Source organism: Myotis yumanensis, unplaced genomic scaffold, assembly GCF_028538775.1.
Source record: "Myotis yumanensis isolate MYYU_CA2020_CCGP unplaced genomic scaffold, mMyoYum1.0.hap1 SCAF_12, whole genome shotgun sequence".
NCBI classification, from domain to species: Eukaryota; Metazoa; Chordata; class Mammalia; order Chiroptera; family Vespertilionidae; genus Myotis; species Myotis yumanensis.
In genome coordinates, this window is record NW_027223763.1 from 27,409,340 (window position 1) to 27,425,446 (window position 16,107).

At 51.3% G+C, this 16,107-nt stretch overlaps 1 protein-coding gene across 1 annotated transcript in view; it reads right to left on the bottom strand.

Moving 5' to 3' along the window:
* FRMPD1 (FERM and PDZ domain containing 1) overlaps positions 1-15,585 on the bottom strand; it is a 70,566-nt gene extending 54,981 nt beyond the window's left edge. The window contains exon 1 of the mRNA XM_070431157.1: positions 15,538-15,585. The gene's annotated coding sequence lies outside the window, so the exon portion shown is untranslated. The remainder of the gene's footprint in view (positions 1-15,537) is intronic.
* Between the last annotated feature and the right edge of the window lie 522 nt (positions 15,586-16,107).

Sequence of the window (16,107 nt, forward strand, 5' to 3'; positions counted from 1 at the left end):
GACAGTAAAAAGTCCAGCACCTTCTCCTGCACCTCAGGGCCTCGCTGACCCTAGTCCTGAGGCTGCAAGGTGCTAAGGAAGAGCAGCGGGACCGAGTGAGAAAGTTCACAGGTGAGAGTGGCCACGACCCACTGGACATTAGTTCAGCAGCCTTCCCATCCTCTGAAAGTATAGAGAACAGGGGCCATCCCTCCTTAATACGAGGCTGACAGGCCAGCCCCACTTCAGAAGCAGGTATAGGAAAGAGAGACACAGAGGCCCACATTTGCCCTTGACTTACCTAGGACACCACTGGTGACTGCAAAGAGCAATGAAGGCAGCTGGGAGCTAGATGCAAGTAAGGCAGTCATCATAGTCACAGGCCTTCATTTCTTCAGTTAACACTGTATGCTCAGGACCGAGCCCTCTTCTCGGCTCTGGATTGAGTGAGCAGCAGGGCTCAGCCCAAGAGAGCTCACAGTCAAGTGGGACTGGTTCCACAGAAACACCCTGTGACCACAAGACCTGGAGAGGTTATCTTGGAGGGACGAGGGGGCAGGAGTGGGAGAGCTTCCCCGGCCTGGAAAAAGATTTCCCAGACAAAGCAGGATGTTTTGGTGTGGGGAAATTTCCAAGCGGTTGCAATTGAACAAGCCTTGGCAAATGGGAAAATCGCTGTTCTTTAAACCCAGAAGCAAAATGAGAAGCAGAGATCTCTGAACTGCTCCAGTTCCCTGTTCGTGGGGCTCCAAGCAGTGCAGCTGGAATATCTGCCTTACGAGGTGACCCTTAAGGTCCCTTTCAAACCTGAGGTCCTTCCAGTTCAGTTCTGGTTGGATGGCCAGGAAGAGGACAACCATGGGCCCTGGTGGGGATACAACTGAGGGCACCTCTGGGTGTACTGCGTCATTGGACTTTCCCCTCTTTCTCTATCTTACTCACCCACTAGGGCTCAGTTTAAATGTCAGTCCCTCCTGGAAGCTGCAGACAGGGCAGGGTCTGATTCACCTGTCTTCTCGAATCCCCTCCCACCCTCATCCCTAGTCAGGCCTTTCTTAGCAAAGCACATTGAACTCTGTGGAGCAGAGTCCAGGAGGATGCTCTGGACAGGTGTGAGGCAGTAATCCTGGAGCAGCAGTGACAGCCTTGAGCAGAGTTGGGAGCTGCTTGGTGCCAGATCCTCTCAGGACACCGGTCTCCCCCTACTTCCCCCCGCTCCATCATCAGCTTCACCAGACTCAGGAATATCAACTGCAAACCAAGTGGTGTCCATGCTTTTTGGAGAAAAGTACATTTCATGGTGCATTGCATTTGGAGAGCCCATTAGCCAGCTGCAGACTGAAGATCCCACTTAAAGAACCATGGGCCCAGCCAGTCTGGCTCAGTGGTTGAGCATCAGCCTATGAACCAGGAGATCATGGTTTGATTCCCTGTCAGGGCACATGCTCTGGTTGTGAGCTCGATCCCCAGTTGGGGGCATGCAGGAGTCAGCCAATCAATGATTCTCTCTCATCACTGATGTTTCTATCTCTCTCCCTCTCTCTTCCTCTCTGAAATCAATAAAAATATATAAAAAATAAACTAATTAATTTTTAAAAATCATACCCTCGAGTGAGGATTAAAAAATAAAAAAGAACCTTGGAATTTCTGAAACAGACCAAAGGGCAAGAAGGTCACACTACAGCACACTTCAGGTCAGCAAAGCAGCATTTCCTACTTTTTATTATTATTATTATTATTATTATTATTTTTTATTTTTTTTTTACAGAAAGAGATATGTGTCTGGGCACTGAGAATATAAATAATTTCCCTCAAGTTCAATGAGCCAATCTCAGACTAAATTAGAGGGGAAATGCAAGGGCATTAAGTCTTCCTCTGTGTCCCTTCTCTGGCTACAGCACGTTATCTTCGTATCTCCCTTAAGTCTAAGAACTGGTAATGAATATTTTAATAGTCACAGCTTCTCCTTCCCATTGATAAAAACTCCACCGACTAGCTAGAGCATGCTGGTGAAAATGAGGGAGTGGCCCAGCAAGACCTGTGTTTCCTTGGGCAGCCTGATCCCTGAGCCCCCTCCCACATCTGTGAACGGAATGATCAGAGCAGCCCCGCATCTGCACAGCAGCAGCCAGGACACTAGGGGAAGAAAGAGACATGAAACATGCAGAATGAAGACCTGTGCTAGTGACTCCAGAGGGCTGGGTCCAAATACAATTGAGAGACAAGGCAGTCACGTAGGTGGAGAGAAAGTGGAGCTCCCAAAGGCTGAAGGGCAGCCCCTAAAAAGTATGCCCACACCCTAATCCCAAGAACCTGTAAATGTTATCTTATTTGGAAAAAGGATCTTTACAGATGTAATTAAGTTAAGCATCTTCAGGCAGGAGTTTATCCCAGGTTATCCAGGTGGACCCTAAATCCCAAGACACGTGTCCTTCTAAGAGTGAGGTGGAGCGAGATTTGACACAGACAGAAGAGAAGGAGGCAATGGGACCAACCAAGAAAGCAGAGATTGGAGTGACGTGTCCACAAATCAAGACCTGCCAGAAGCTAGAAGAGGCAAAGAAAGGATTTGCCCCTAGAGCCTCCAGAGGGAGTGTGGCCCTGCCGACACCTTGGTTTCAGATTTCTGGTCTCCAGAACTGAGTGAGAATACATGTCTGCTGTTTTAAGCCAAGACTGTAGTGATTTGTAATAACAGCCACAGAAAACCAACACACCACCTTAGAGGTAATTGGACTGACGAGGGATCTGAGTCCCAGAGATGGGGCTGAGTCACCCAGAACCACTCCACGTGAGCACTGGTTCCGGACACCCTCCTCCACAGCCCACCAGGTCTCTATGACACCGACATGCATGCAGCTCCCCAGTGGCCCAGTGTACAGCCCCTAGAGGGCTTGACAGCAAACTCTAGGCCCCAGGGGGACCACAGAGAGCCTAACTGGGCCCCGGCTGTGCTAAACAAGGGCAGACTCTGACGTGAGGCTGCTGTGGTCCTCCGAGCTGCCAGCCCCACCTGCACAGCTGTGTCGATGCTTAGCCCTGTCCTTTGCAGGGCTCTGCATACACTGGGGCATTCTGACTGAAGACGTGAAGACTCGGGGACCTGCTCCCTGTCTTTGAATGGCCCCCTGGCTAAATGGCTGTCCAGGGGAAGAAGACATGGATTTTTGTGTGGGGCTTCAAAGGGCGGAATCAAGGCCAATGGGGCAGCCACTGCCTGGAGGAAGGGTTTGGTTGAGCACAATGAAGAACTTTCTAATAATCAGAGCCCACTGACAATGGCCTAGGAGTGCCTCGGGGGTTGGCGGGCCTCAGCAGAGAGAGGCTGGCTGTGCTGGGGGAATTCCTGCACCAGACAAAGGCGGCTCTTCATCCTCTCCAGGGTTGGCAGCCCCATTTGAAGATCCACAACTGTCAGCTAAAATATCCTGTAAAAACATCCTGCGTGGATCTAGGTTTTCGGAATATAGGCAGGGAATGCTCTAAGAAACTTACTGCAAAGCTTTTGCAAAGCACTAAGTGCTGCAGCTACCTGGAGCGAGCTCAGGAAAGAAGTGATGACTTCTTCTTGCCCCGGTATACAAAATGCCCCCCGCCCCCAGGAAGAAAGGAAGAGGAAGAGCACACTTCTTCACGTGAACGCCACCCTCTAACCCGAGCAGGAGCCCACGGCACATGCCTCAGAAGCAGAGGAGCCCTGGGGCAGCCTGGGCCTGAGCTCCTCCTCCAGGGAAAACCAGAGAGAATAGAGACCCCAGCTACCCGCTGAATCATCTCCATACGAAGAAACAAATGGCACCGCATCTTTATTTCAGTCATTGCTTTTCCTTTTGCAGCCTTCTGGAGTCTACATGTGGAACCAAGGGAACCACGAAGCAGTTACCTCAGAAGCTTCATTACCTGGATGCTCACAAGTCAGCCGGGGAGAGGTTGTTTTTTGGGGGGTGGGGGCTGTATTACTATCGCTGGCCGTGACAAGGTCTAGCCCACCCGCTACGTTCTGGATACTCAGAGAACAGGAAGCTCATTTCTCATCTGCCTGCTCATCTGTCTTCTCTTAAGTCAGAACCTCAGAGAACTAAGCACCGTTGCATCCGGATGAATTCCTCTGAAGCGCCTTCCGTTCAGGATTTTGAAAATTTGCCATGTTACCCTTTTCACGGAAGCAGCCGAGCTCAGATCATTCCTCAAGAGAGGTCAAAAGCACGTACTTTCATACTTTAGATTTACCACCATATCTTTTCTAGCCATAATTAGAGCTTTCTCTCCCCCTCCTCTCGTCCCCCGCAAATAATCAGTGTTAAGCACACATGTCATTTAGCAGCAGCTTCTGAAAAGATCGGAGGCCTGACCATTTCTAACCATTGGCCAAAAGGTCTCCAGACATCAGGCGGGTCCTTGAAAAACAGTGCCATTCCCGTACAAAGGACGGCTTACTGCCCTCCCATCAGTTGGCCAGGCACCAAATCGAGCTTCCCACTGTCCTTCAGGCAGAGAGTTAACTTTATCTCATCCGAGCTGCATAATGCCATCTGTAGTTATCCAAACAAATTTACGTCTGTGTTATCCTGCCTCCGTGAATGTATATTACGTTTGGTGTATATCTTCGACGGCAGTAGAAATACAGCCACAGCAGCTGTGCATAAATCAAAATTTTACATACCGAATGGTGTTAAGTACACAAGCATGCTTGGTATTTGAAAGCGTTCCATACCAGACCTTTTGGTATGGTGAAGAATCCTTTTATGATATGAACAATTATTTCCAAGTTTATCTAGCTTAAAGGTTCAAATTTTTATATATTTTAAAAAATAGGCCTTATTGCCCTGACCGGTTTGGCTCAGTGGATAGAGCATCCCAGGTTCGATTCCAGTCAAGGGCATGTACCTTGGTTGCGGGCACGTCCCCAGTGGGGGGTGTGCAGGAGGCAGCTGATCGATGGTTCTCTCTCATCGATGTTTCTAACTCTCTGTCCCTCTCTCCTCCTCTCTGTAAAAAATCAATAAAATATATTTTTTAAAAAATAGGCCTTATTGAAAAGCTAAATTCAAAATTCAGACCCATCTCTGGGGTTGCATCAACTCTTCATCAGATGAAGGACCTACATTCCGAGGTATCTGGATGCTGCAAGTGAGTTCAGCTGAGAACCACAACCCCTGAGCTTCAGCATGTTTTTTCTGGCTTGACTCAAACCAGATCTCAGGAAAATCACAGGCTTTTGTCAATCCAATGCAGCAAACACATACTGAGTTTGCACTAGGGCGAGGCTCTGTGAGAAGGGCTGCAGGGTGAATCCCATCCTCCCAGGGTCTTCTCAAGGCCATGGCCACATACACAGGTGACCGCACACAAAATCCTTCAAGGTTAATGGTGATGGTGTCTCCATGAGAGGTCCTAAGTGTAGTGGGAGATCGGGAGAAGATGAAAGCCCTGGGACAAGGGCATCTGGAAGATAGTTCCTAGGGCAGATAGGATATGAGCTGAGCCTTCAGTAAGCCCACCAGGGCTGAAGCACATGCCAGGCAGAGGGGCCAAATGGAGAAGCAAAGGCCTAGAGACCTGGGGGTGGGAGGGCATAAGTGTGGTGGGTGGGTGAGGTGAAAGGGCGAGGGCTAGGTTGCCCCAGGGTAGGGGGCCACGTCCTACTCTGCTAGCCACACCCAGGCGGCAGAGCACAGTTCTTTCTCCTCCCCTTTCTCCAACCCCCCCCTATATAACCGGTCTTCGGGCGGGGTTGGAGCGCTCAGCCATTTGGTTTTACCTTGATATGGATGGGGGGGCCCAAGCTAGCTAGCTTGAATACAGATTCTTATGTTTTTACATCGAATTGGCTCCCTGATGTGGTTTCTTGGGAATCTTGAAATCTGGGCACAACATTTGGGGGCTCGCCCGGGGTTCCCAAGACCATGTAGGGACTTCCCCAATTCGTAGAATCTGCATGGCCGCGATAAGTGTCTTGTGTTTGTCTGTTCTGTGTGAGCTCACTTCTGAAATCTGTATTCGCCCACATTGATCGTGGACGCACATGGAGGTCAAGGGGCGGGAGGAATCGGGGGACGCCTCGATCCTCCATCTGTTTATCTGTAGGGATTTCATTTTGCTTCCGCCAAGTCAGAAGGTCTGTAGAAATCCCAATCTGAGACGGTTTGGCGTAATGCAGCCGTCTGCTTCTTCCATGGAATTGGAAGGCTGTTTCGGGCCCTGTTTGTCTGTCTGTGTTTTTGTTTTCTGTGGACTCTTTTGGGTATTGTGATTGATCATTTCAAGGAGATTGTGGGAGGCTTTAGAGCTCCCTCAGAAATTGGGAAATTGTTAGAAATTGAATGGATTGTTTGAACTCTGAGTAAATATCTGGTGAAAATATGTGAATGTGGAAGCAGGGGAGAGGTCCCTGCCCGCCCGCGCGCCTCCCAGGCAGGGAGGGTGATCGGGTGTCACTGTGCCTGGGGCCCCGGGAGCCGCTTGCTCTGCAGCCGGGGGCAGGCGTGCGGGAGCGGCGCGCGGCTGCCCCGGAGCCCGGCCACGCCGCGGGCCGGGTGGCTCGGCTGCGGCGCCGGCGGCCCTGGAGGCTCGGCCTCCGGCCCGGTCGGCGGCAGGCGCTGGGCCGGAGCCAGAGCCCGAGCGGCGTGGCCTGGAAGAGGCCGGAGGCCGGGAGAGGCGGCGGCAGCCCGGGCAGCCCGAGCCCCGCAGCCTGCGCTCAGCACCTTGAGCGGTGGCGCGCCTTCGGGGGGCGGCCCTGGAGGCTCGGGCCGGGCGCGGACAAGCTCATTCGCGGAGCATGGCCGCGGTGGCGGCGGCAGGGTGTTGACCCCTGGGGGCTTGTGTCGAGCGAGTGGAGCTGGGCGGAGCACAGGGGAGCAAGGCCGGCGGGTCGCTTGCGGGATGCCGGAGCAGCGAGGCCCCCGGCAGCGTCGGGTCCGGGGGAAGGTCTGGGAAGGGTCCCCCGCGGAGCCTGAGGGCCGGACACCTAGCGGCGGCGGCGGCCGCGCGAGCTGGCCTCTTCCCATGGAGATCGCCCCAGCTAGAAATGTAAAAGTTTTAAAATGCATCCGGGATTTCTGTGCACGTGTAAAGGGAGAAGGGCCAGTTTAAAAACGAATGAGCATAGTTTTGGGCTGGGCCGGACTTTTGCTGTATGCAGAGTAGAGGCCCAGGACTATTTTGGTCTTGAAGGGATGGTCCTGGGGAATGTAATCAATTTACATCTGAAAGAAGGGAAAAAAAAAAAAGACCAGAGGGGCCAGAGTCTGTTTACGGGACTCGAATGTGGTTTTCCAGAGCCCATTGGAGATAAAGAAATGGTTTGCTCTAGTTTACCTGATGAAAAATCTAAAAAACTGAATGTTTAACTTACCAGCTAAAAGTTTAAAATCTTTTTTAAGTCTGAAGTTACACCTTTTTTTGGTGGAGAGCAGGGCAGACACGCCCTTTCCCTAGCATGCAGGTGGTCCAATTCCGCCTGCAGTCATCTTTAGAAATGTTAATTTGCATTTCAATGGCTACACCTCTTGCCAACCAACATTCAAGCGGCCAAGAGGTGGCTCCTTTGAAATCAGCTTTCTACTAGTATTGCTATCAGAGAACAGTTTAGAAGCTGCATAACTTGGCTGCCGCCATGTTGGCCACATGGATTGCCGTGCCCCTGGGGGCCGCCATCTTGAAACAGCAAAGGCCCCGCCCTCTGATTTAGTCGGGGGTGGAGCTTTAAGGCAAAGTTTTCTAAGGCTGCAAGCGTGCTTGCTTCGCGGATTTATTTTTAAACTAATCTCTTAAATCTAGAAAACCCTGCTTTCCTTAAACTAAAGACAATTAAAGATTATAGCCAAGTCTTTAAAAGGAACTGATAGCAGTAATCCAATTTCTAAAGTACAATTATTTCAGGTAGAAAAGGTAAATTCTGATAAAATGCTGACATTAGTCCTGGATGTCGATGCGTTTTCCATTCTGAGGCTGCACCAAGTGACCTGGCCTGAGGCAGCCAAGGAGCAACACAAGAGGGTGCTGGTCGGAATAGGAAGCCGGTTGGCTATGTAGCCTGGTATATTTTGGATATCAGATGAAATGGGGAAAAAAATGGCAAAAATGGCTCCCAGGCGTTTATTTCCTGGGTACCGCTAATTTCATGGGCATGCCTAACAATGCTAACTGGAGCTTAGGGCTTATTTTCGCTTTATTACAGATGGACTTTATCTTTAAACATTGCATTTTGAAAATTTCTATGTCTCTTACATAAAACCTAAAAATTAAGGCCAAGAGTTCTAACTGGAAGGCATGGCTTTAATATAAATAAATGATAAACCAGTGAGCTGGGACTGGTCACTGGTGGATTGTGAGAAGGACTGGACACTGCCTAACTTCTCCTTCCTTGGTACCCCTAAAACATCAGAGGGTACTTCTGGCCTTGATTTTCTTGGTTTTGGATTTGTTTGTTTGTTTGTGATAAATACCATTTCTATCTAAATAAAACATAGATCAAGAATCCTGTCCTGAGATGTGGGAAAGGGAAGACCCTCACATCTGTTCCTGTCAGGCCCCCAATCAGGGGACTCGGGTGGTGTTCCTGTTATCTGCTCAAGAGCCCAAGGCTGTAAAAATACTTGTTCACTAAAAAGGTGTAAGTGTAAATGTTTATTTGATGTTTATAAGCATCTCTGTTGTTTACTGGGAACTTTGATTTTCTATGTGATATTCTGTGCTGGGTTAAGATTTTAGAATTCTGGGGTAATTTAAAAGGTATTTTGTGACTTTTCTAATAACATTTAAGGATGGAACTCAGTTCCCCGAGGCAAAGACTTAATGGGCCTTAAAATCTATAAAGATAAGCGGAAATGAAGCTGATAAAAGGTTTGGTCCTAGCGCACTCCCTTGAAAGAGGCCTGGTTGCTGAACCTGGTGAGGGCCATGGAGTAAAACCCTCGCGAGGTCTGAGAGTCACTGGAGCAGCCGGCCACCATGGGGCCCTGGGGAGAACCAGAGCTCCTGGTGTGTCGCCCAGAGGCAGTAGCCTCGGCTCCCCCACTGCCTGTGGGCCTGGAGGTGAAATTAGGGGCCCTGATGCTCCTGCTGGTGCTCACGCTCATCTGCAGTCTGGTGCCCATCTGTGTGCTGCGCCGACCGGGAGCCAGCCCGGAAGCCTCAGCCTTCTGCCAGAAAGTCCTGAGCCTGGTAAGCTGCTTTGTCGGAGATGTGTTTCTGGCCACCTGTCTCCTGGACCTGCTGCCTGACTAACTGTCTGCCATAGACGAGGCCCTGGCAGCCCTGCACGTGCGACCTGGGTCCATCACACCCACGTCCGGTCAGCGGACCCATCCATGATCCGGAAAGACTTCATTACCAAATGGAGCATCGATCGAGATCAACGCAACCTGCTATGGCATGCTCGACCTGCCCGATGCTAGTAACATTGAATAGACTTAGATAATGCCTGCATCTTCATGGACATGGCTCCAAAGAGACAAGGACAATTCATAGAAAGGTCAAAAAATAGACTTTAGTATCACATATTTAGTAGCAGAAGATGTGGCTGCCTAAAGCGGCCATGATGCCTATATTATGTTTCATTGTATTAATGTGTTATATTGACCTTTAATTCTCTTGCAGGTTTGAATGTATGTTGGCTGTCCTGGAAGGATACTATGTGGGGTGAACCCCAAAAAGTAAAAGGTGCCTAGCTGCCAAGAGGGCAGGTGCCCACCTGGGCAGGGAACAGTGCCCATCAGGTTTTGGTCTCTGTTGAGAGACAGCTAACAGTTGGCAGCCTGTATACTGCTTGCAGGCCTTTATGACCATGCCCATGTCAGGGGTAGTCTGAAAAACAGCCTGTTTAGAATAGAAGGTCTAAGGCATGGTTATGCATAGAAAGAAAATTTAATGCCAACAATTAAAAGGAATTAGCAAGGAAAGTCAGCAAATCTTAGAGTAGATCATTATATCTTTCTTCTTATGTAATTCCTCCGAAAGTTGGCAATGCTAACATGGCAATACATTTCTTTGCATAAATTCAATAAGACCGATTCCTAATAGTGATTTTATTAACGGAAAACTTTGACTGGAGTATCATGTTTTAAAGAGCCCTATCTGAGCTCTAAAGACTTGAAGCCAGTAAGAATGCCACGAAGAAAGCCTGGTATCCTGCTTGGAAGCCCTGAAGATGGCTGGCGCTGGAGTGTCAGGCCAATGCCCTACCATCACTGGCGGTTGGTAAGAAGGGAAGCAGTAGGAATGCCTCTACGTTCCTGCAAAACCCCCACACACTCTGGACCGCAATGGGTAGGAGAGCTACTGAAATGGGCCTTAAAGCCTGGAGCGTGGACTCAGGTGGAATACAGGTGAAGAATTCACCTAACTCAGCAGATACTGCAGGCGGGCCTGATGGCAGCTGGATGGCGTGGCTTCCTGGCCCTACGGGGCACATTAAGATTCAACCATGAGATTCCAGCAAAGGTAGTCAATCACCATTCTTGTTGTGTTTATGCAAACATCAGGACAGTAAATAAATTAATCTTGATTTGGCTTTTTGATAGCCATGGAGAAATTTTAAGAAGAAAAATCCTATTTCAATAGAAATTGTTAAAGCTAAAATGATTTCTTTCCCCTCCACCAGACCATTTGTTAAAATATGCCCAGTACGGGCCTCTAGCAACGGTGGAATCAGTCCGTCTCATGATTGAGCCGGAAGTTCCAAGACAAAGGGGGGAATGAAAGGGCGAGGGCTAGGTTGCCCCAGGGTAGGGGGCCACGTCCTACTCTGCTAGCCACACCCAGGCGGCAGAGCACAGTTCTTTCTCCTCCCCTTTCTCCAACCCCCCCCTATATAACCGGTCTTCGGGCGGGGTTGGAGCGCTCAGCCATTTGGTTTTACCTTGATATGGATGGGGGGGCCCAAGCTAGCTAGCTTGAATACAGATTCTTATGTTTTTACATCGAATTGGCTCCCTGATGTGGTTTCTTGGGAATCTTGAAATCTGGGCACAACAGAGGGAGGAGGGGGCCTGAGGGACTGAGAGAAGGGAGGGAGACAGCCCATCAGATCTGCCCAGCTGAGGACTCTGGACTTCATTATCCTTTCACAAGGGACCCAGTGAAGGTCTCTGGGCTACACTTTAAAGAAAACAGAAGCCCGAGGTTCAGAGAGAGGATGGAAATCTGAGGAGATGTTTGAGAAAGATTTAAGAAGTAAGAATGACATGACTAAGTGAGTGACTAGATTTCATTAAGGAGGGATCCAGAGAGAGGGTAAGTTCATAGGTGACTATGCTCCCCTGCTATGGAGTTTCCAGCCTGGGACTGGGAGGGGGACGCTGGCCATCAGTCCCACAGTGAGAGGGCATGGCTAGCTTTGGTGGTGGCTCTATGGGCTCAGCCCTACCCATGTTTCCCCTTTGCACACTGAGCACCTCCAGGGACACTACTCTTCAAGCCTTGTCAATGAGAAAGGGGATGAGGGGACGGGAGAGAAGGGGAGGGAGGGAGGGGGACAGAGTGGAAAGGTGGAGGGGTGAGAGAGGGAGGGTAATTGAGGGAAAGAGAGATGAAGGGAGAGAGGGAAGAGATCCTGAAGTGTCTATAGTGGAACGCCCCTAAAGCAGCATCAGCAGCAGCAGCAGCAGCAGCAGCAGCAGCAGCTCACCACACCACTCGGGGCCTGATTTTGCAGGTGAGAGTGCTAAGGCTGAGAGTTCCCCTTTTCAGAACTTCTAAACCATAGTATGAAAGGGGCAGATAATCTGCTCTACAGTCTCCCCAAAAACCATGGGGATAATGTCTATGCAGACAGCCTGTCTGGTCCTATAACACAGCAAACCCTTTCAGGTCTCCAGGCCTTCACATTTGCTGTTCCCTCCGCCAGAAACAGTTCCATTTAACTTTTATTTGGTGCTTACTACATACCTGGCACTATTCTAAGTACTTTATTTACATCAACTTATTTAATACTCATAACAGCCCTGTCAGGTAAGGTTATTATTCCAAGTTTAGATGAAGAAATTGAAGCCCAGCCTGATCGGCGTGCCTCAGTGTTTGAGTGTCGATCTATGAACCAGGAGGTCACGGTTTGATTCCCAGTCAGGGCATATGCCCAGGTTATGGGCTTGATTCTCAGTGTGGGCAATCGATCAATGATTCTCTCTCATCATTGATGTCTCTCTCTCTCTCTCTCTCTCTCTCTCTCTCCCTTCCTCTTTGAAATCAATTTTAAAAAAGAAATTGAAGCCTAGAATATTAATTAACCTGATCATTAATATATTTAGCTGTTGGAGGGACCAGTATTCAAGCCCAGGTGGTGTGGCCAGGGCCTGCCTTCTCACACATGAAGCTATGCTGCCTCTTGCAGAGCTGGCCTGCCCCTCCCTCAGCTCTTGTCATGACTGGCTCTTTCTCTCCTTTGACTCTCAATGACTCAGACAGGCCTTCCCTGCTCCCTCAAAGGGAGCACCCTGCCTTATCTTCTCTCACATCACCCTGCTTTTTTCCTTCTTTGTCCTTAGCACAACCTGTAATTATTTATGTGTTTACTTGTTTATTGTGTTTCTCCAACTAGAATATAAATCCAGTAAGGCAGGGATCTTCCCTTTGGTTCTGTGTATTCCTGGAGCACCTAGAATAATTCTCTGGCACAGAGCAGGTGTTCTATAAATAGCTGTTGAATGAACAAATGAAGTACAGGATCATGGATGCTACGTGATGTTACACAGGGTCATAAGGCATTGCACCACCATCCTTTACATCCTCTCCTATTCTCCTCCCTTGGCTACTGCAAATCCCCAGCAACGTACACAAGGCCAACGGGAGCCAGCGCCTCACTCCCAGGATATATGGGCAGCGCTGATATATTTATAACTGTGTCTGACTGTCAAATCCCCTCACCTGGGTCCTTGAACATGTAGTGATAAGCTTGCGGGAGGCAGGGACTGCGTATTCCAGTTAACCCCTCTGTGGCCTTCCAGCACGTAACAGTATGTACAGGGCATTGGCTGCTGTTGATGTCAGTGTCTGATCTGAGCTCCCTCCAAATTACAAAAAGCCCCTGCCCCTTGCATCAGGAGGCACCTTGAATACAGAGGACACTGTCACGGGAATTTCATGCTGATGGTGAGGTCGCTAAAACAAAAAGGACTATTTGATACCCCAATGGTGTCTAGCAACATGTATGGAGCTTGCCTGAGAACACACTAATAAAAGGTGTTATCAAACACCCATTGTAAGCAAACACTCAGGCGCTTTTACAAACATGATCTCATTTAACCCTGCGAGTTTGGAATTACTAGTATTCCCTTTTTACAAGTGAGAACAGTGAGGCTCAGAGGCGCCATCTCCCAAAGCCAGCGTGGCTTCAAGGCCAGGCTCGGAGCCTCCTGCACCTCTGCCCACTGTCTTCTGCTTGGAAGCAGACTCGCTGTTCTCCATCTGGGCCCCGCACTCTCCGGCCTCTGTAGCTTGTCTCAGACGGGTTCCTTGACCTACAATGGCCTTTCCACTTTCCACCACCTGTTGAAACCTTCTACTTCCTTCTGCCTTCCATGGTGCAGGCTTCTTCATCTCCCCCGTTGGAATTCACCCTCCTCAGTGTTCCCAGGGGTCCCACGTGTTCATAACTCCTGGAAAGGCCTGTGATCTAATCCTCTTTATCCCTCCCTAGATCTGAGCTCCTTGAGAGTAGGGCTGATTGGTATTTCCCCTGTTTGTGCCCTGAATGAGTGCCGAGCAACTGCTTGCTGAACCACCAAAAAATGAAGTACATGAAGAGGGGTGGCCTTCGAATGCATCTGAGAGATCAAAGTTCTCTGGGCAAATTAGCCTCAACTACAGAGTCCCAGGCAGGAACCAGTAGTCGGCAAACTCATTAGTCAACAGAGCCAAATATCAACAGTACTTCTTCAAAATAGACTCGCCCAGGCCCAAAACCGACTTCTGCGCATGGGCCACAAAGTTTCAATCACACTGTACGTGCACCCGCACGTGGTATTTCGTGGAAGGGGCCGACTACGGACCTAGGCAAACATGGACCACAGCCCTGCCATGTTCCTGCCCCAGTCCCAAAGTACTCTCACAAGTGTTCTGATTTCAAAAAGCTTGAAACTGAAAACCAGGAAGTCAAGGAAGGAAATAAAATAATAAAATCACTTCCATACAAATCCTTTCATAGTAATGGATTTCACCCACACACTGGGGAAATGGCTGTTGCAGCACCAGGAGGCTATGCCATTGGGCAAAAGAACAAAGTTCACCTCCTGGGATGAACTAACCTCCTGCGTGTTCCACTGTGGCTGCACCAGCGCTCACCTGTCCTGCAAAACATGCACTTGCGACACTGTAGGTGGCTCCCACCACACCGATGTTGAACACCCACCACAGGATGCCCGCGGTGGAGTGATTTTACTAGTATATCGGCTTGATTGGCAAACATCTCCACCGTCGCTTTAGACTAGAAACCAGAAGATGCTGGCCTCTGTGTCAGGACTCCTAGAACTGTGCGTTACTCCGCCCCCCCCCCCCGCCCCCCACCCCCAGCAACTATTTTGAGATTTTTATTAAAATAACTGACTCACAAACAGAAACGCTTCCTGATTTATAAGCCACTTTGAAAACAAATCATTATGCCGTTGAATATTTTATGATAGCCCAAAGCACTAGCATTCACAAGTACTTGCCCTATCTATTTCGGGATTCCCAAAGTAAACTGCAAATGCCTTCTTTATTTTCTACACGGCCCATAAACGCGCGCCCGTTTGCAAGTTCTGGGTGGGTTCTTGGTGAAATACTGCCTCTACCCAACCTGACCCTAACTACAGAGACCTGGAGATCCTGCCTGTCCAGATCTACAGCGGAAGGACCTCAACCAGCACCGGGTGCACCCTCCCGCCCTCCCCCGCAACACCAGTGGGGGTACTCGCCCAAGGTCACACCGTCAGGGGATGGCAGAGAAGCCACCGAGAGCCAGGGACCCGACGCCCAGCCCCGGGAGCATCGACTATTCCCAGAGGCTGACTCAACACCCTTCCTAACGCGCAGCCGAAGCTGCGGCAGGTTTGCAACATGACCCCAGATGCTGACTTCCGTGGGTCCCAACGTTCCTCTCCACCGCCAAGGAGCCCTGGAGCGGAGACAGCCCTGGACTCACAAAATGACAAGACAGGCATGGCGCTTCGGGCGATGTCCCTGGCGAACCCCTCCCGGTCCAGGTGCGGTTGAGACCCGCAGGGCAGGCTGGTCGGAGGTCACTCGGAAAGTTGGCGCGGGCCGTGGCCGCACCTGAACCCAGGTCTCCTGCCTCCTGGTTTGCCGCTCCTGGCACTACATCACGCAGATCTCGAAAACTTAAGCAACGCACCGATACTGTGTTAAGACTTAACCGTTTCAGGCCCCGAACGAGCCCGCAGAGGCGCCCCCGCCAAGTGGGGACAGGACAACTGGAAGCGGTTGCGGGTCGCCCGGGGCCGGTGGGGCCAGCAGAGCGCGCGGCGGCAGCCGAGCGGCAGGCAGTGTGCAGATCGCGCAGGCCCGGGGCGTGGGGACCAGCTTCCCCCCCAAAACTTTGCGGCGCAGGGACCTCGCCCTTACCTGCAGAGGAGGCGCCGCCCGCGCGGACGCGGACCCGGTGCTCTGGGCGAGGGGCGGCCCCGCCCGGGCGGCGGGCTCGGACGCGTGCGAGGCTCAGGCAGCGGCTCAGCTCCGGATCGGCTCGGGCTCCGCCTCCCGCGCCGCGGCTGCAGCCAGAGGAGGAGGGGGGATAGGGCCCCGCCGTGCCCGCGCCCGCGCCGTCTGGCCGCGGCAGGTGCTGAGGCTGCAGCTGCGCGGCCGCCAGCTGCCGGCGCCGCGACCCCCGCCCCGGGGGAGGAGCCCCGCGCGCACAGCCCCGCGCGCCGCCCCCGCGGGCCCTGGAGGTCCCGGCCCGCCGCAGTGGGCGGTCCCGCTCCCACCCGGGCCCTGCCTCTGCCGGCCTCCCCCCAGCTCCCCGCCTGGGCACGCAGCGTCCGCCCGGTACCCACAGGGAGTCTGAGGTCGGAGAGAAAGAGGGCTCCCCAAGGTCACCCAGACCGGCGGCGGTGGGGCCAGAACTGGAACCCCAGAGTCCCAAGGAACGACCCTCCTTCGCACGCCCCCCTCCCCTTGGCTCTCCTACCCCAGCGC